Below are 22,903 nucleotides of genomic sequence, written 5' to 3' on the forward strand. Positions count from 1 at the left end.
AGTCCAGAAGACTACTTAACATATTATATAAATTTGTCTAATTCCTTTAATCATTGTTGTAGGTATTTTGTTCGGTATGTTTTACAATGATTTAACTGACAGATTTGTGCATTGCTTCAACTCAATTATATTAAGGACTTGATGTTTTACCTCGATATTTAACCAAAAGAAAATATCTAGACTTACTAAAATTAAAACTGTTTTGAAACTTCCATAAATGTTTTATAGTTAAATATCAATCCATAAAAAATATAACATTCTGGTATTTCCAATTCCACGAAACTGGTTTTTGATCAGAAATCTTCACGCAATCAACAATAAACAAATATTTTTACAAAAAACACAATGCCATTTTAATTCCGTATAAAAGACACTTGTATATTTTCCTTCTACTTTCTACTAGAAACAAAATAAAATTAAACAAAATAACGTTTAAACTGATGAAACAGATTAAATAAATAATATTCAAAAATAGTAATGTTCGTTTAAATGGTTACTTGCAGACTTAATGTTGGAAAATAATTAGACAAAAATGTAAAGCTACATCATTCTACCGTTTTTCTTTTTCTTAATTGCTCACACAGTATCTGGTTTGTTGTCAACAAGGAGAACTAATTTAAAATTTAAAAAAACAAGACTCCTTGAAGTTCTAGTGTTTAATTATAAGCTAGTTATATGTATATGATACACGACTTCAGGTGCTAGATTGACTGATTCATGTTACACTTTCTAAATTAAATATCATGATATAGTTTGTCAAAAACATTGCGTTTCATGAAGAGTAATTCATAATAATCACAAGTAATGCAACATGAGGAACATCATTATATTAACTAGACGACTCCATTTCCTACATAAAATAAAAACAACACGATTTCAAACCAACTATTTCTCATTTTTCAATTTGTCATTTTCTTTGATTTACATATACATACACTCTGTACTGCTTAAAACTAATACAATTATGTTTTTTATTAATGTTGTTATGCCACATTAGGCGTATAATAAATTGACACAGAACTATTTTGAAAATAATGTTTATGTTAAGATTTTACAATATCCACGTTTAAACTTTTGGGTATGAGCTTGTTTTGTATTGTAAGAATAACAACAAAAAACTACAACATGTGTTTTAGGGCTTGTGTAAATGGTAGACTTGATATCGAAGATACTATCAGGAGATACATGCACACATCATAACCCTTACCCTCCCTCTAACTTTAGAATGTATTTTAATCTATATATAGTACATTTGAATTCACCATCTATGTTTACGTTTCAGTCCACTGCGCATGAGTGATATGTTGTGAATTACAAAGAAAACCAGATACCTGCCGAGCTCCGAAATTCTTTTGATTTTAAGTCAAAGATCTGGCTTAAGTCGAACGTTTGTATCCTTTCAGTGCTGTTAATATTATGATTTTTTTATTATGGGTTTTATTTAATTCCCAAACTAAAAATGATGTTTTCATTTTGCATACATATATTGCCTTATTTTGTTACAAGATTGAAAACTATAAGAAATGTCAGTAATCTACATCAAAATATATTTTGAATTTCTATACTTCTTAATTGAAAACCATAAATTCCACCACATGCATTTTTATCATTGTTATTTAGGTTTATGTTGGTTTTATAAAAATAACTATCATAACATAATATATTTGTCATGATGTTTGTCTTATATTTTCTATCAGCATAACGATAGTGCAGTAACACAATATTATTTTATAACACATTTGAAAATGTTATTCATAAATTATGCGTAGATTAGCACATCTGCGTAATTGGGACACCCATGAGGAAATCGTAGAACGTTAATCGAGAGGGCAGTCAATCAATACATTGAAATACAGCTGTGGTCTTAGTAAATCTCTTTATACATTATTGGCAAATAGATCGATACTGAACTAGATAAACTTTATAATGCATACGGTGAAATGTAAAAATGTTTATCTGATCAAAATGTAATGTTACAATTTATGTTTTGATATACTAGTTATTGTAAAATTCTGTAGCTGTTTACCTACATTGTATATTTCTAAAATAATTATCCAATGAATGCATTTGAAATGTCCCATCGTAACCATTTCTTTACTTGAAATAAAACATTTGAACATTTGACATTTGAACTTTACAAGCATTCCATGAATAGAAACAGTTTTATCTTAAAATGATTTGCTAATTTATTATGGTTTCATTATGATATATTCATATGCTAAACACATTTTACACATCTTAATACAATTACTACGTATATAAATTTTATTCTAAGAGATAATATTATATAGTAAACATCCTTGCAATAGTTTTGAGACAACCTTATATGTTATACATATATATATACATTTTCTCTCTCTCGAATAAATCATTAATATCGTGTTATTACAAATAAACGTTATTCTCTAAAATAATGTTTAATATCACAATTTTATGTTATATTTGTGACATATGATTTCATAGTTTGTAACAGAATATAATTGGAAAATATCATTTAATTTCAATTGTGATACATGTACATAATACGGTTCGAAATCAGACCCATCCATGACCACACGTGGTTTAATGAATCTATGTAAATATTTGGGAGGTAGTGTTTTTCAGTCTCTAGACTTAGGTTGAATTTATTTTCTTTGATTCGTTGACTTTCTTTCCAGCCCGCCGGTTCTATTGCCACCTATGGTGCTCGTAAATTCCATTAGAAAAGACATTTACACTTGTGTTGCCCTAGGCTTAGATACTGAATAGTAATAGTCCTATGGACGTCGTCACCTGTTGTAGGTCTCACAAAATACACACACACAAACTTTGAAAACTAAAAATACATTGTTTAGGTATATGAAAAACATTTAATTATATTCGTCTATAATTTTAAAATCAATGTAAAGGCCAAAAATATTAATCTGATTTAGCTACTTTCTGCAAACTAATGTTAATAATTAATATTTAGTCACACCATTGGATATTTATTTGTGTTTGGAATTGAATTACTTAAAAAACAAATGCTTTTGATTGTAAGGTTATTTTGGTTAATTTATATACTTAAAAAATAAATATTTATACCTATTTATAACTTTAATGTGAATGAATGTTATTCTAAATTTACTGAGAGGCCATTTTAATGTTGGTTCAATTCATGTCTTTAATATTCTATATCAGAATCTTATTCGGTAAAAAGTCTGTCTAGGTTTAAGCCAACACATTTAAGCCTTATAAATGTAGACTGTTTGTACACAAAGATTCATGCTCGATTTTGTTTAATTAAATATCAAAAGCAAATTTAAAAGAAAAGCAACATGTATAATCTTAATACTGTTTATGATATGAAAACAAACAAATGTGCTACCCATGTAAATCATTTATTTGACATAAACATAAAAGTATTCAAAGGTATTTGTTTTATAAAATTGATAAATGATAAAAAATAAACATTTAAAATAAATTGTATTGTTTACTGGTTGAAGGTGTTTGTAAACAATGGACTTGTGAACCACAAATTCATGCAGTTTGCTGATACTTGGTGTAATGGCGACCCATTCGATGGGATGTCTGGCTTGGATAATATCGAACATTAAATGGTCATATCTAGTCCCATAAACGAAAAATCAGATGATACATGTCAAATTGTTTTAAATCTGTACTGCCTGGTGACCTGAGGTCGTTTTAACATTTTATAACTACCCTCCATCTTGCGTCGTAAACCTAAGCCCGCCCTCTCTTCTTTAATGGGCCTACAGTAATTTTGAAGGGTACAAAATACATAAAATGTCTCTACCGTAAACTACTGCTTTTTAATGCATTGTTCAATCTCATTTTCTCTCTTCTACACACGAGACGTGGCCACAATTTCGAAGGAAGTTCCAGGAACTTTATATTTCTATTGTCTGTTCTGGAATAACGAAGACGAAAAACACGGGATACACATTCTGATGCGCTATTAGTATGGTGCATCATGTTTTGTGAGCTTATACAAAATACATTGATGAGAAAACATACCTGAAAGAGGTCAGTGCATGGAGTGGCCAATCTTTTAATCCTGTGTATCGGTCATCACTATGTCTGTGTGTTAACTGACATCCTCGGAACGTTTCCTCCGATATAGCAAGGATTGGAGAGGTGATTTACGAGGAACAGTCGGCCTGTGTGTGTCTGCTTACAGCTCTACCTCCCCTTTGAGTTTTAATGTTGTTTATTTGTGATCGAGAAATGTTGTTAATCGGAAACATTATAGTATAACCTATTTCCATTTATCTCGATACATTTTGTCTATTCATATGAATACGACATAAATCAATGATGTGTTAGTAAAAGATGTTTAAAAGAAATCGTTGTGTTGTATCGCAGGGAAACGGTATATCGACAGGAAGAGGATGAGTGAGTGAAAAAACCTCACACTCCGCCTCAAGAAATAGATCCCTTGATGCAGCCAATGTATTCATACGAGGGTTGATCAGTCGTGCTGTTGAGTTGATATAGGGAGGAAACATACCCGTTTTACTCATCCCTCACTGCACCTGCATCCTGATGCCCCAGATGGGTTGCATCCAGTCGTTTAATCCTATGCACTACCGAAACATTTTGATACTTGGTCCAAAGTGTATAATTTTCTATTTAGATTATCTTTTTTCAGGACGAAATCACTAGGTTGTTGTTTGAACAATGAGTATACTTGAACTAATACCTGTTACCACTTTTGTCATTTCTTTACCGTAGCACCGGTCCGATGTTATGTCGTTAAACTACAAAAAGCCAGGAGGAGGGCTATTATTATCGGGTTAAATGAGAAATAAAAATGTTTCAACATGGTGGGAAAAAGAAGGTAGGTTATTTATTGGGATTTTGGAAACGAAATAATTTTGCCTTTGAACGCTAACAAAATTTATTTTGTTCTCTATGAACAGATTATTTAAGTAATTCTGTTCAATTTACCTATTTAATTATAATTAATTGATGTCAATTCATGTATAGAAAGACTAAAAGTGTCATAAGTTTGTTAAATTATTTCTATTTTCATAATTAACTCAATATTATTTTAAATCAATTGCTATATCTTTTCAATGTCAGTTAGCAAAATATATTTACATTGTAAATGTCCCTTTGCCGATCATAATAGTAATGCGACATCGTAAATATATTTAACTTATACATTTATTAAGATACGAAACTAAGTGATGTGGTGAACAGCGCTGGTGGTACGCATTACATTTGTAATAAATTACGAACCATAAGTCATTTTGTATTTCTCTTTGTTCTTTGTACTAGTGTCTGTGAACTTTGTTATAGCAAAAATTGTTTTGTTAGAGAGTATTTTCGTTGTGGCATTTCTGATAAATAACATTTTTCTGTTCATGTATTTGATAAGTGATCAATGTGAACATTCTGTAAAAAATTAACGAATGTACATTACAGACAATTAAATATAAACCAAATAGATATTTCAGGTATATTGAGATTTGAAAATTACGGGAACCATATAACCAAATAAGCATACATTCATTCCCATATTGCTACTTACGATTATCTGACCATGGTTTGAAAAAGAAGGATAAATTTATCCATATTTACCATCATATAACGCTATTTAACCATGAGAAGAAGTTATTATTTAACTTTAAAATAGATCTATACCAAAATTCTAAATACATTTGCTTACGCAATAAATGGTAGGTTTGATGAATGTCCGGGTTTGCTTGGGAAACGTTTTTTAAGTTCGAAAAAATATCAAAAGGTAGTTTAACCGAAAAAATATATTTGATTTCATTGTGAATGTTGTGTTATATCAGTTTATGAATGCATTGTTCATTTTCTACTCTGCGCGGTTTTATAAGTTATTCAGTTACATACTTCTGCAATACATTATTCTGATATTTTCTGTTTGCAGATGTCGGTTAAACTGTTTTTCAATGAAAGTGATTTGTTGTGTAAATATATTTACAAAAACAATAATTTCAATTTAATTTCCTTTCTAATCAATACAGATGCATTTTCCTTCCGCAAATGTTGATATATTATTAATGAAATGTAATTGATCATTGTCGATATATAGCTTATCAGTACTTTATATTGTGTTGGAGTTTAATAAATATTCAAGTAAAGGCATCTTTTAATAATTCTGCGTCAATCACATGAGGCGTGCTGACACTTTGTTTAGGTGGATTTAGTTTTGTTTATGCTATTTATTTCAAATGTGTTGGGAAAACATCCTAAGGTGTCCCCGTATGTTGACGTTTGTGATCTCACAACCATGTTACCGTCGCTCAACTCTGACCCAAAGCTTATTATATAAGTGGTGATAGTAGTGGAAAGAAACGTACGTTTAGTATATCATTGAAAGATGAGATATTTTCTGTAACATAGGCTATATGCCAACTGTAAGATAACATATTTGATGAAATCTCAAAACACTAACGTTATGTTAGTGGGATATAAAAACTGGATCAGTTAAATAAACAACAAAATTCAAATACTGAAGTGCATCACTCTATTTGCAAAACTGCTTGATCCAGGATAGCAAAAGTATAAATTATGATATATTTAGTTGAACCAGTAAAGAAAATTACACAGGTTTTAAAACGTAAAATTATAGTTACTGATGTAAATAACACCGCACCCTCCGAAATTCCAAGCGGCTATCCTACACATTATCATTCGGTAATCAAGCATAAGAATAATGCAGTTGGCAGTTTATGAAGGTATACAAATGCAAATGGTTGATTTATATTAAGCACGTTTGCTAATTTGACATCTAAATAAAAAAAATATCAATAATGCACTTGAACTTACGTATACTTAAACTCTTTTACATTTTTCTAACACATTTATTTAAAATATAATTTAAAGTCGTAACACACACTGCTGTTACATTAAGAAATATCGTAAAAATAGTTATTTGTTTCTTAATGTATTGTTAGTCGTAGTGTTTTTATGGAAAAAAATCAGGTCGACTGACAAAAAATTACTAGGTAGCTACGTTCTGTAAACCGATAGTGCTGATGACTAGTACAAACTTGTTTCATGTGTTTACTCCGGTTCCTCCTTCTCAAACTCTGTGAACTCCCCATGCCAGACTCTTGCACTGACCAGAAGATATCCCGGTTTTAAATGAACCATAAACTGAGGCATATAAACACGTATTCGAAGTCTTTTTATCGCCAGAAAATCTTTCTTAACTCATTAACAAAAGTCAACAGCTAGCATAACACTGTGCAAGGCTGCATGTATACTTTAATAGAATTACAATTAATGAGATTCGAATTGAAACAGATATGTTGATGAGTATTTCACTAACTGAGGGACCTACGATCGTAAACAAAGACATTGCAACAGAGAAATGTCTCTTTATCACTACATGTGTATGTGCTTAATGACCAACGAGCAAATCAATATAAAACAAAATTAATATATGCATTACACATTTTCTTCTTGTTACATAAAATTATATGCTTCATATCTATTTTTCGTTTACAAATATGTATTTACCACGCCGAGGAAATATATAAATAAAATATCAAATAGGGCGCATTTATAACAGCTTAAACCATAACATTTAACAGGGAATACACTCGGGGGATGGTTAATTATTCCGCTTAAGTAACTTTCCAATGATTGATATAGCGTTATGGAGATAGCACGAATACTAAGATTCATCTTAAAATGTATAAACGTCAACGAAGGTGGAGAGAAATGACAATAACTTGTCATCGCATAAAGAGAATTAGGTTTTAAAAGTGTGAAATATAATCAGCGATTAAATAATGCCCCTACTTTAAATAACCTTGATATGCATTTAAATGCAAAATTAAGAATACTTTCTTTTTGTCTTCGGTATATTATAATGTATTACGGTATACGTGTGCACTAACATACTCGTTATTCATTTCAGTTGGAAACAATACCAAGTGTACGAGAAATACTAAGGAGCAGCAGTAGGAATTTATATAGCCTCGTTGATCGATATAATATCTACATTTGTCGACGGGAGCCACGTTCACTGTTATATTAAATACATTACCTAAATAAAACGGAAAACGCAACACTGTACTGAAATATGAATATTAGAAACCATTTTTTTTTGTTTCAAACTTATAACGGAACCAATGATATGTTTCAATAATGACGACGGGAATCTTTACAAGACAATTCAATTTACAGGGTATGAATTGCTAATAAAAATCAATAGCTATTAATAAAAATTTAGTACAAAATGTATTTTCTTAACATGACATAATTTTGTAAATGAATTGCTTTTAGGTATACTTGGTAGGTTGGTACGTAAATATGCAATACATTTATAAATTGATAGATATAAAAATAGTTTAATGCGTGTGTGTCGTTTTTGTGGATATTGTATTTTTATTCACATTCATCAGCTTTGCAGATGAATTGATTTTACACTGGGGTTTTATTTTGTAACGGATTGATCTTGCATGAAGCTGAATTTGTGTTTTAGTAATCATCTTCCAGCTGATTTTTACAGAATGAGGTTGTTAGCTTCCCATTATAAATACACACACACTCACACATAACAATACATTTATATAAACAAATAAGAGAAAAGTATGCATTTGACGGATGAAAATAACACACACAAGTTATTGTGTAATTGTACAAAGATATATTCATTTGATTTCAAATTTTGTTATGATTATAATTAATGATAAGATGATTGCATTTATAAATTTCATATATAACACATATTTCCACTGCATCAAAATGCTTTTCAAACATACGAACATTTTTTTTATAATCATCTTATAGCTAACTTTTAAAGACCTAAGCAGTCTTATTTAGTAGAACTAATTAACGCGTTTATTTTCAATTTGAGGCAAAAGTGAAGTCGTTAAATATATGTTAATAATACATATACATTTTGAAGTGGGAATGTTTTAAGAGAACGCTCATGATGTTTCTTTAAAATTTATAATTTTCTTATTTTATATCATAAATTACATTAATTAGCGTACATTATTTCTCTCACGAGTAGACTAATTTACCAATCTATGCTAAATTCATTTTAATTTCCGGGTACTTGATTTTCTTCAACTTTGTGATTTTGACTCATTTATCAATCAATAAATACTAATTAAGATGGATGGAAGGCTGTATGTAACATATAAATTGTGTGTCATCTCTCAATCAAATAGCGTGTTGGGCAGGTTATCATAAAGCCTTTTAAAGTTAACATGCAATCCTCTAAGTGCGAACGTTATTGTCGCAGAGTTGTTATTTAGCATTATTGTTGTTGCTTGCATCAATGTCAGACTATTTCTTAAATTGTGACGTTTTGACGAAGATATCTATTAAAGCAAGGAACCTTTAAACGGTATAAACCAAAAATTATTCATAAAATCGAAAGTAAAAATATGAACCCATTATAATAATCCGACATACATTACTTACAAAATGTAGCTGGAAGTATTTCTTCACGATTATCTACGCCTTGCCACAGGAAATAATTATATATATATATACATTAATTATCCATCATGATGAATGATAAAAAGGAATACAATGTATTTTCGCTTATTATTTTCATTTATATATGAAGAATTGTTAAGAAAATAATTCGACAATAATCGCATCATTACATATGCAAAGCATGACATCCTAACTGGAGTGAAACACTAACATTTTCGATTTTGACTGAACAAAACAAAATAGTTGAATATTATTCTTTCCAAACATTATCCTGCTCTATAAATTAGAACATTCTTTCGTATTGACCATCATTTATCAGCAGTCAACAGGGAGACGGTTATTATAAAACGTATAATTTAAAATATCATGTTGTTTGCCAAATTAGTAAATAAAGTATTGTTAAATTGAGTTTATTGGTGGGTGCTAGTGGCGTTTTACATTTTGACATGTGCTTCAATTTGGTGTCAGTATTTCGCAAAAACAAAATAATCAGATTTTAATATAAAAATTAAGAAATGTTGAAAAATGTGCCTATTCTTGTTCTCATGTATCGCTTCACTCCATTCCACAACCGGCCGCTTGGCATGCAAAACTAACGCTCCATATAACTGAGTTCACAACGAAGCGCGAAATCCAAATTATCATTAATTTTCTTCTCACTGTTCGAAAAATTCAAATTAGAGGGTATTGAAAGCTTTAATGAAATCCAATTTGTACATCTCGAGAACTTTATTCGCATTTTATGACACTGTTGATTCCGGCGCGATGTCCATGCCCTTTTCGTATTTGTGCGAGCTTTCTGTTTCAGATGGCTTCACACGCATGCTATCTGGAAAAGTAAGATTTGGAAATCTTAGATTCCCTTCTGCACAGATTTATTAATTCTGAAATACTAAAATAACTGTAAAACCGTACTAAATCGGAGTCGTTTGCAGTTCAAATAACCTATTCCTATGCCTCCATGGCAGTAAAGATAATAAGCATGAAACGCCATAAAAACGGTGGACAAAGACTTCATTACTACGTCCAAGTTCCAAACCTGTCGATCGCTGATCAAAGCTGCTCATACTTGCGGATTGAAAAGGTCATAAAATTGTTATTATGACTGGCACAAACAGTGGACACCGCTGACCGCTAAATCGGCAAGTGTCCGACAGGTTTTGAAGTGACCATCCGATGGACAATGATCACTAATTACGGACATATTGTGAGGGTGTAGAATGGACACATGAGAGGGGATTACGGTCCGTGAACTAAAAGGGCAGAGCATGAGTAGCCTAGCTACTACAGACGGCTTTCTAGCATGAAACAGGGTTGATGTATAACACCTTTGCGGTCTTAACTATACAATCAGTAGCAAGTTCTAGTCTGAATTAGAAAATGTGAATAAAAACATTAGTCAATTGTTTAGCATAAAGTAGAATATCTATAGTTTCAGTGCATTTTTCCGAGTACTCCGTTTGCATGCAATATTATGACCTCCTAAGCTCTAACATTCTGGCCAACAAGAGGGATTGATATATGTTGATAACATTTGTTTCATAATTGTTTTGATTATAATCTATATACTTTGGCTCTCAATGTTTGACTATATAAACTCAAACCCTTTTTTGATTTGCGTAATTTTAAGTTTATAAATCTAGGATATGTTTTGTCCTTTTAGTAAAAAGAAGGTTGACCTCATAAGACCACCAGAAATTCAGTTTCTTTTCATCAGATTGATATTTTCGCCTTTGCCTACTTAACGGGAAATGGTTATATGTCTGTGACTATTATAATTATACGATCGATCGACTATCTTTCCTCAGTAGTAGCCTCACACCATGGAGTTGCCATACCACATACAGTTGCATATCTTCTTCAAAGCATGTTCTATGTATTAGAGTAAACTAGGTAAATGCGTCCCGTTCATTTCTTATTAATTACTGGGGTGTTCTACCAGAAATGATTCAATCTACGCTGTACAAAATGTATGGTCGTCATAATGGTTTTATATCATATTATGACATTATCTCTCATGATTAAAGCTTATTTACTGTATATTAGGTCAAAGGAGACTCAGGTTTATTGCAATTCATGCTTTAAGTTTATGTGCTTTCCATGTCAGATGTTCTATTTTCGCCATCAAACAAAATGAGAAAAGATAGCAAAATATTTCCCGTTAACTAAAGCTTGTATCCTTGATATAGTGCATTCAAGTCCTTATAAATAATATTTTGATATATAAAAAAAACTTATCCTTAACAAATATTGAAGAAGGATAAGGAACATGTTGCTCAATTTTATACAAGTGATCATTACGATTTTGTGCTAAATATTCAAAGGAATATGTTATCATTGGATACATACTCATGATTAATGAGTATAACTGTAATTATTTTGCTATTTTTAAATAAACACGACAGGAATATAAATTAAAGCATTTTTGCATATATCACGACAAGATATACAAAATGGTTACAAGGGGATATAGATAAATGACAGGTTTCCAGACCAAGCACGTTTAAACATGTTGTCATTCATCGAAATCTTAATGATTAGGTTAAAGAAGCATTCCTATAGGATATGTCATTCCAATTCAACGAACTAGTAGATGCATGTGTAACATAAAATATATTGTGTAGATAAATATTTAGTTATGTACTTCAAAGATATTTACAAAAGTATCTACATGATTGATTTCATTCAATAAATACATATTACAAAATCAGACTTTCAAATGGGGGATAATTTTGAAATATTGGTCCTAATCTAATTAATTTATTTTCAATCACAAAACGTATTTTGACAAAATCCTTTCTTGTTCTTATAGTATCATTCAACTGTGATTTGTTGTTGATGTTGCATTGATTTCAATCTTAATCTGAACTCAAGTTTGTCCAATTGACATAGAAAACAATATATATAGAGAGAGAGTGTGTCAACACACATAGACGAAATTTGAACTCCAATTCGTAACAAAGCAAAAAACACAGCAACCAAAGTGTTACCAAATCCAAGAAAAGATTACATGATATTCAAGCAATAATTCCGAGTAAAGGATGGAACCGGAAATTATAAAGTGCTTAAGTAGCACACGTTGAAAGCGATGTCTTCTGTCAAACCCGGTTAAGGATATCGGTCACCAACGGTTGTTCCGTTATGATGTTAGGGCATTGTCGTTATGATACTTCATCGAAGTGGTATGTGTATTCGATAGACGTCATATTACCTTCTTAGTAATCTGGTTTATTGATATATAACGCATAACACAATTAATAATCCTAAATCGTTAAGCAATAATCCCTTTCAGACACTTTTATCAAAACCGTCAATGCTTAATTATAACTACCTACCATAAATAATAGAACCCTTAATTATGTTCATTACGCAGCAGGACCATCATGTTCCTTGTTAACATATATACTAAGGGCACAAGGAAAGCACTGTCCAATATTACATAGTTTTCATGTAGGTAATAGATAGGCCACTGTATGTAATTGTGACATAACGCTGGTTAGGCGTCCATATACATGATGATTCATTCAACAGAGCTGAAGATGTAGGTCTGGTGAAAGAAGTCAACATAAATCTGATGTTTTTAAGAGATAATTTTCGTTTTTTACTCTTTGAAACTAGATATGAAATGTTTCGAAAGTAAGAACTGTAGACGAGATGACAACAAAAATGGATGAACAAATGTCCCGCCAAACCTATACCATATCAGTGTGCGCCTACTTATGTTGTGCAGTGTGTGTCTTTTGCGAGAAGACGGTTCCTTTTTTCACAAACGAATTTATATGATTGAAGAGAGACAAACGTTCTAAATTCGCCAAGTGATGACGCGATAAATGCTGTCTTAAAATAATGCCCTGTAACATATATGTATATATCGCCCGCTCAGCCTACACAAACTGAAGCCCTTTTATGTATAGCGCAGAACCAATTGTTACAGACAAATACAAAAGGGGAAAATATGATGACAACATCACATACATGCCAGTAGAAACAGACATGTATAGACGGCGACATATTCAAAATGAACCTCGCGATGATTGCATTATCAAAAAATGAAATTTTTGAGCGCAGTTCACTAAAAGACATCTTGTTGTACCGGTTCACATTGAGACACAACTAGGTGAACAAGTGGAATATTGCTTTTTAGTAAAATGTTATGTTATCACTTGCATTAGACGCATCCATGTTCTTAAATCAAAACGTTAATGATACAATGTCCTGACGTAACTGACGAGTATAGCAGACTCACAACAAGACGTTTGGTTCATATCATTAGTTGTTACATTGGGAGCAGTAACGGTAGACATTACTTATCATACTTGTTTCATCTCTACCTTCTGATAGACGAGTGCTAACTTGTGTATATCCCGGTCGCATTTAGTTCCTTATCAATTCATCAACGAACAATATATTGCAGTCAGAGTTGATTGATGGATTTTCTACAAGAATCTTTTTCAACATCTACAAAAACTGTGTCAAAGTAATTGTAAGAGAATAATATGTTTGGATATATATTTTGTCCATTGCCTGATTGACAAAGTTATCTAGTAATATTTCTATATTGTAGCAATGTCTGGTGAAGCATAATATAGATAGCGTATTCAATGATTACTGAAAAAAATAATGTCTCTGAAAGCCTAAAAGATAGTGTTTTGCATACATAGAGTGTCACATCATCTTTAATAATCTAAAGCCGAACTAGTGTTTTTACTATAACAAGCGTAACGCCTACCAAAGCAACGTTTATTTGTTAGTAGATAGCCAAAATTAACTTTATAATTATAGACGATAATTACCAACTCTGTGTCACGTTTATCAATGTACTTAAAGGTCGTTTCTCGTACAATATGAAACACTGGACATATACATATATATGTATATACGTGTCGTTGTATACATTAACCTGTGCGGTTGATAAAAATGAAATATCAAAGAGTGTGAACCTAATCAGACCCTGAACGACTTGGCCTCGGGTTCTTTGCCATGGAGCCATGCTGGAGTGCTCCTCGGTAGAGCTCCTAAGCTCGCACTACTTTATTGCCACCATACGACGTACCTTTTCCATTACAAACCTACAGCGCTATAGTACAATATATGTCTGCTTCGGGTTATTCCAGCATAGCAGCCCACCCCAAACTCTCGTAACTCACCCCTCACTGTCAAAAACCCACTCACTTGCGACCGAGAGGACCCATTTATGAAAATGATAACGCATTTCTATTAGGCGATATGATACTCAAAATTGCTTTTGGTTTTGGGCGATCCAGTACGATCACACATTGAGAAAATCGCCTATGATGATATAAACATCCACTATAAACATTATTTGATTGCTTATATAAACAAGGTTCTTCAATTTGTTCAATGGTCAAAGACTAACCTCTCAAGAATATCCAGGAATCAAAGACAATTATGAGAAGTGTTCAATTGAGGATAATCTCAGGACTGCTGGGTCTATGTAACCTGGGGTTTGTTGATGACGTCACTCATTCGTGTGTGGTACTGACTATGTGCCCAGGGTGGTGTTTTGTACAAAGAGTCCATGTGATGGCGTGAACACACCACTCACATAACTATTTTTAACACAGATATGTGAAATAACGCACAACATTCTTGTGTTCGCCAAAACCCGGTAAAGGCTAATTGAAGAAACTATGTATCTACACGATAATGGCTTAGTTGACAAATAACAAAGTGTTCTAGTTTTCTTCTATCATAATCAGTTATCCCGAGTCACAAAGGAACGAAACATAAGAAATATGGTCTTACCAACACGGATAGACCGCTATCTATATCCAAGGGGGATTTAACGAGTTTACGAGTACCATCTAACACCATTAATGTTTTAATTAAAGATCCAACACGTTTTGATCGACGAATTTAAAAAATGATATACACTTAAACACACCTTCCACTCATAAACACAGGCGTGTTGTGAAATTTTCAGAAATAGATTAGCTTCTTGACAAGCGGATATCATGGAGGACACTGGTTTATTAAAATCATTATGCCATAGACCCATGTGCCTCCTACTACGTCTGTGTAGCTCGGAGTCATCAGACAACAGGGCAAACTGCGACACAATTTGTGTGTGTAGTTTTGCTTTCATTCCCCGAGAACCCTTGGTTTATGAGGATTACGCTGCTGTAGCATACGAAACAATTTAGCGGTCATGGTTACAGTTAGTACGTCACATTGTAGGTAATACATTATTAGGTTTATAACATTGCACCCCTAGACACACAAAGGAATACACGTCATCTTCAACGTTCTTCATCTCCCATGAATAAACCAAACTCATTTGCTCCCGATGCTGTTTGGTATTTAGGAGCAAACGCAAAAGTGACATTCATGCTAAAATAAATACTTCATGATTCATTGCATAATAGGATTCCCAGAAATAAGTAATATGTATATCGTTATCATACAGGCCAAAGAGTTTTCAACGAAAAAATTAGTTGTGTACATTGTACATCAAAGTTACATTTTAACACAAATTAATCAGGTCATCTTTTCACAGCAAAGGTTACGATCGCGATCCGAAAGATGTATATACCTTTATTTTATAAATGTGTGGTTTGTAAAATTACAGATGTACTCTTTCTTTCAATTAGGACTTTATCCACGAGTTGCATGGGTTTGCATCAGTGTAGCAATGCTAAACTGAACCAAATGTTGCATTATTCCAAACAGATGAATTACATTTCTTAATCATCGAAGAAAGAATATTTGAAGGCACATGTTAAATTTCTACATTGGCGGATATTACCCTCATGTATGTTTCAGGATATTTATTTTAATTAGTACTATTGTGACCAAATTAAATAAACTATTTATCGTATTTTAATATGCTAGCATATTGACCTTATTACGCTTTAATTACATTATTACCATAGTTTTCAGTGATTCTATTCATACCATATATATGAGTATTACCCAGTGTTCTAAGGCCTATTTTGACGTCATAATATGTAACACAATGACATAACTGACATCTAAAATATATTAAGATGACAATTTATACAAGAGATACAGGGCAACTCTGGATGAACTGTGGATTACCAGAGTTACACAGGTAGAAACTGAATTTTTCACATATTCACAAATAATTGTTGTGATCAGAAACATCCTTAATTCGAGTCACGATATTTGGGTTTAGCCCACCAGAGACTCGCTTAAATGAATTATCATTTGACTCTTAATATATATATATGCATTGGAATGCATAAACGAATGTATACATATATAACAGTTTTATTTTCATTCATTCTATTGATATGCTATAGATCAGGCTTGGTTTATTTTTTAGTAAGACATCATTGCATGTATTGAGTTCATCGTATCTCAAATAAAAAAAAAATGCTTATATGAATTATTGTGACGTGCGTGAGGCTGGTGTGAATCGACGTCCTAACTGACTTAGAAACTAATTGATATACAATGTTCAAATCTAAATTCTGTATTTATCTTTATAACGTCTTAACTGAAACAGTATGTGAACAACTGTTCACATGCACAGAGCTAGTTTAACCAATAATTACCAATATGAACAGCGAAAAAAACGCGAGATAATTTCTCACGTTCACAAGAATCTTGGAATAAACGTGATCAATACAACCCCCAGCACTACTAGCTTTGTTGTTCATCTCCGTTTGATAATTCACTTATATGAGAAATAATTTATCAACAGCACAGATAACTGTCGATTAGTGTTTATTACACCAAATGTAGATGGGTTTCCAATGTTTGGATTTGCCTATAATTTCATGAACTGTTTATATAGAAATAGTGTATTTGGAAAGTAATAACTAGTTTGTTAAATAAAACAAAATAATGTGCAATGCCAATCTTTAAAGTTGATGTGACAATAGCTATACAGTTGGAGCAAACATGCATTGATAATACTTACAAATAACGTCCGAGCTCTGCACAGTTTTATTCCAAAATCTGAAAGATAAAAAAATGATCTTATAAACAACATGTCCTCCCCATGCTTATTAGTACTTTATCAATTATAGTTTGGACTTAAGAATAACAGAGTACTTAGTTTTAAACAGATGTAAATGTTTTGTCTGTTATATTCTCATTCATGAAATTGACGAAATCGTGCATTAGATATCGCACGGAAAAAGTACGATTACTAAAAAAAATAGCATTCATTGAAATTCGGACGCTTCCATTTTATTTAACTGTATAACATGTTTCATTATTTATTCCCATTCATATGGTAACAGAGATTAGAGGTTATTTGGCAGCTAGCTGAGGAATTGATTGCTTGTACGTGCTGAAAGGCACCACACATGGGGTTTCATCTTATCTTTGTATTTAATACCCACAAGCTGGAAACCAATAATAAAAACTATTTAACAGTAACAAGTTAAGATGAAGGGAAGATTTTCAATCAAAAACGTTTTAAGATTAGGTAAGTTCGAACCGACAGAGTGTCAATCTGACAGATACTAGTGTGGCCATAGATTGATTAGCTAAAACTCAAACGAATCATGTTCAATATTTGATATTTTTCTATGAATATTGAAAGTCATTTGTGACTAATGACGATCGCTAGTTATCGTTATGAAATAAATATATCGTGCTGGCTCCTTTTGCCTGTCCAGTGATCAAAAACGATTCAACGAATAATTTACTTTCAAACGAATTATAAAATAGAAAAATGCATATCGATCGTATTAACTATATCGGCAGCCTTACATGCTATGTGTAGATAGATAATCGAGTTCGGTAATGCATAATCATTTGTTATAAAAATGCATACAGCATTTGTCAAGTATTAAAATGTGTGTGTTTGAAATGACGAAATGACAAATGGAAGCTAAACTATAAGATGTGAGAGAGGATAACGAAGGGTAAAAAAACCATAACTCAAACTCAAAATTGATTCACATGAACAAAGGAAAAATGCACATGGAGACAAATAAAGTGTACACGAAAATTAAGACCATGAGTTCCAGAATGTTTGTGTCTAGCGGAAAAGATTACATATGCATCTATGCAAATTTCAGATAATGTCATGTCCTCAAAGTTTGAACTGAGTAAGCGACAAGAATAACAGACACGCCTATGCCAAACCAAGCATTGTTTCTACTGTATACATCTGTTGACAATGAATCGTTTATACAAACATACAACTGTTTCACTTAACTTCTGTACATATACCTTTGCTATCAATTTTTGCTTCAATGAAAATAGTGTTCGATACAATAAAGCGCTATAATTTACCTGATTTGCATAATTTACTATATACGATGGCAAAGTAGATGATAGCAGGTAAAACTAAGCCATTCTTGTTCTGTGCGTTGTAATGGAATTTGTATAATACATTCCCCATTATATATAGTTCAGGCACAGACACATTATGTTGTTACGGTGTTCAATACGAGAGTACACTGGACCCTTAAATGGTTCTAATTATGAAAGTTTAATATCAAGGACAGAATGACCAGATACATAATTTATCATTTCAATCAATAGCCTTTACCATATATAAGGCCGCACGTAAATACCAAGTTTAATGACTTTATCCCTCAAAGGTCTCAGCTATCATAAAACTTGACCAGTCCCTATGGCAACGATGATATCGTCAAGCCTGTGGCTATACACCATCGACGGATTGTTCTACATTGGTAAAACTAAGCACTGGAGCGAAACCGGTTCCGGGAGTTTTTACCGGAAAATATTCTTTTAACAGTTATTTAGCGAAGGTATTTGAGTAATAATGATTCACATATGATAATATATTTACTATACATGTATACTAACCAAAAAAATGATTCAAAGGTAAAACAAAACTGCACATGCTTATTTAATTTGCGACGAAATGTTAGATAATATTTTAAAGGGTCGTAAACTATTCTACGTAAATGAATTGAGTGACACACAAGAGATGTGTCTTAACAAAAATCATATAAATCTTACTTTCTTCAACAGATGTTATGAATATTTTGATATTCATTGAAGGGAATACTGTATCCATGCAAGTTTTATTTTTCGCCATACATCATTTTCCTTGAAAAAAATCTGAAATGTAGCCTTATCTGCTGCTTATGTTACATCAAAGGGATTCATACCTAATGCGCTGAATTGTGATATGTCTCAAAACTTTTAACGAAATTCTTACACCGTTTTCGCCTGTGTATGCTATACCACTGTAGAGTGCATATCAATCATGAATCTTGGCTTGATTCCACTGTCTTTCCTCGCTTAACCAACTATTGGCAATTAATAGGTCCTATTTCAGGCGTTGGTTAGCATTTCATTGTAACAACGCGCATACTTTAATAGTGTATATCTATTCAACACCTTTTGAATACGATATAACGATTGTATGTATGTATTGTTTGATTTTCATTCCGCATTAGTGCATACTTCTGAGCAATATTTTACAGGAACAGCCATTGCAGACCCCACAGGTACTATCAAACATCGGGGCTACACTAACCATGCTTCTTACAACAGAGACCAGATGTGCAGGGTTAGAAACACACTGCTCTCGCATATCCCTCGATAAACGGGTCCGGATTCGAGTGAAACCAAGTCGGGTACATTTACGTTTCATGCTGCGTTAATAGGCCTGGGGAATTTGAAAGTCCATGCAAGGAATATCAATCCCAGGGTTGGAAAAAAAGTCACAGACAGTTCAGGCAGAGAGAATTTCACAAGATATTATCCACAAGAATGTAAAAAAAATAGGGGAAAAAAGAGGGAAAAGGGAATTCTTAAAAAAAAGAAATAGAAGTGTGTTGTGTGAATTTATATTTAATATAAATGCATGGATGTAAGGGCTTTACACATCTTTAGTTTGTTCTAAGCATAATTCCGTTTGAGTTGAAACATCTCTAACAGATGTGGTTAAAGCACTTGCTATTGAAGAATTTTTACTGTTACCATCCTGATTTGATTTCTTACTATGAGTAGCTGTGTGTTCAGTGATTAAATCCATTCTAGCTGTGTCTTAGATCGTAAGCCAAATAAACACTTCCCTGGAATTCACGGGATATCTTAATTGCAGGTCATGCATGCTGTGCGTAAAACGCTTATCCTTATGGAACACCTGGTTGCGACGCATTTTATATTTATTTGTGTGCATTCACAACGTCTTCCTTGTTATTGCAATGCTTCCTTTGTTAATGCTGCTGTCCTTTCTATCTATTTTGACATTTGATTATGTCCCTTTGTGTTGACACTACGACATATTTTGTCCTTGTATATTAAGGTATATGTTTTCTGTTTTATAATAGCAAGAATTTCACGATCCTGTCAGGAAAATATGTTGACACATTGCAATAATTTGTCAAGAAAATACTAGTATAGACTTATATTATTGTTAGGTTGACTGAGTGTCTTTTACAATTTGAAAATTAACTAACGATAGTTAGAAAAAACATGGTTATCAACCATAACGAGTTTACTGACCTTTTTCGCCAACAATATTCAGATATTTCATGTAGAAAAAATTGTGTTTCTCTTTAGAATATTTCCACTATTTCCAGTTCCGATCGGAGAATCAATTACCTTGAATTATGACGTCACAAAGAAAGATGACGTCATAAACGTTGTTAGTTGACGTCATAATTATAAGATTGATCAATGAAATAACGTCTAGGGTGTTACCCACTTGTGGGTTTCCAGAAATGATTAGCAACTGGTAGAAGGTTAATCCAAGGAGTAGGGAGTGGGAACCCTACAGTGGTTGTGGAAGAAATATGAATAAATTTATCTCCTTTCAATGAAGTTATAACAATTGAATGAAAAAAAGACTTTTGCTTAAATGCCATTTCCATTATTGTATAAATTATTTTCAATATATCTGCATATATTTCCTGTTATGAAATCAAGTTAAGAGATCTTGAAGTAGGGGAAAAAACAGCTTTTTCAAACTGAATCCTCAATGATCCAATATGATTAAATTACATGATATAACAGAAAGCATCCAACATCTAACTGCAAGCATTCAATACAAATGAAAGTGTTTTGCTTCCGGTGATAGTGACATTACGAAGTATATTATTTGGCGTTTGCAAGCATCGCTAGTTTAAGCCACTCCGCGAAAGACACCACACCTGAATATTTAATGTTAAGCAGTATGTAACTTGTTTGTTGGCCTTACATAAAGGGATGCCAAAGACACGTTTACTCTTCAGTCTTGATATAAAATCTGTATATCACACGGACACTATTTTTGTTAAGACGCATCAACAAGCGATTTAAAAGATCTTATTTCCTTCATCGCGACATTCCCAGGTACGCCGGAAGTTGATCACAGCCATATTTGTCTAACGCCTTCTGTCAATGGCTATATGAAGTTCTAGATCAGCACACAACAGACAGTCGTTAGATAATCGTTGTTCACTCAAATACGCAAAGAGAAATGTTTGCAATTAAGCTGCATTTAGGCACCTTTGATAAGATTTGAACCTTCAATTCTTGAATTAATGTTCCGTCGTGGTACCAACAAAATCATTGCATCTTACATGCGAGACTTACATATTTTTCTATACGTCAAATGGCTGATTATATATTACAAATGAAAGAATTGTTTCCTACACGCTTCCAACACAGAAATTGTCTTTACATATTTTCGCTAAAAGTCTCCTTAATAACTTATGAATTCCTTCTATTCCAGTATTTAGAAGGTTTTTGTGTATTTGCAGCATTCGCATTGCAACGTAAGGATACTTAAAAGTACACGTTTTAGACGTAATCCCAGTGGAACATATCGGTATTGTGTAGTATAGTTAGAGTTTCGTTCAATGGTTCTATTTTTCCATTAGCACAAAAGTAACCTCTTTCTTGAACTAATTCTGTTAGATATCTTTAGTCGTTGTTTAACCTTTCCACTTACATGAAGGTGGCCATTCTGTGAAAAAAAAAATATGGCCATAATCGACTTCCGTTTTATCGGGTGTTGCCTCGACGGAGACATACTTATTCGGAAAGTTCGTTTTTATTTTTTGCGGTTCCTAATACATATCCTAATTAACATTTTTACGAAAACCACAATTTGGTAGTCAGTGGTGATAGCATAATTTGTTGATATTTGATAACTATGACTATTCTTACAGCAAGCGCAATAACAGTGAAAGATGATTCAGTTGCCCGTTGCTGCCGAAACCCAAGGAAGAAATCCCTTTCTCCATCTTATATAAATCAACTTTATGGACATGCATTGCCAACATGTCTACATTTGGTGTCACATTACTTCAGTGGTCTCTAGGCTCGGACACATAATAACACTCCGTTATTGATTTTATATAACTTTGTTTTATGACTCGTTAAACAATAATATTAAGATAAACACATCTTTACTTATACAATGTACTTATGTTATATAACATTTCCTGAGATGATTTATTGTTAGTGACAAGGTAGTAATTATTATATCTACAACATCAACTGTCAATATTGATTTCATCTCGTGTACATATTTGTCTCCCCTTTTAGTTATCTGTGTAGTTTTCCTAATGCAGTGAAT

General features: G+C 32.4%; 1 protein-coding gene across 2 annotated transcripts in view; it reads right to left on the reverse strand.

Moving 5' to 3' along the window:
- LOC110445100 (homeobox protein mab-5-like) overlaps positions 1-18,670 on the reverse strand; it is a 75,453-nt gene extending 56,783 nt beyond the window's left edge. Inside the window, exons 1-2 of one of the 2 annotated variants that reach the window (XM_021489493.1) lie at positions 18,652-18,670; positions 17,324-17,361 (exon numbers count right to left, since the gene is read on the reverse strand). The gene's annotated coding sequence lies outside the window, so the exon portion shown is untranslated. Of the gene's footprint in view, positions 1-3,996; positions 4,987-17,323; positions 17,362-18,651 lie in introns of those variants that run through there. The other variant, XM_021489494.1, reaches the window with a different exon arrangement.
- Between the last annotated feature and the right edge of the window lie 4,233 nt (positions 18,671-22,903).

The sequence above is a fragment of the Mizuhopecten yessoensis genome, unplaced genomic scaffold (assembly GCF_002113885.1).
Source record: "Mizuhopecten yessoensis strain PY_sf001 unplaced genomic scaffold, ASM211388v2 scaffold2711.2, whole genome shotgun sequence".
Classification (NCBI taxonomy): Eukaryota; Metazoa; Mollusca; class Bivalvia; order Pectinida; family Pectinidae; genus Mizuhopecten; species Mizuhopecten yessoensis.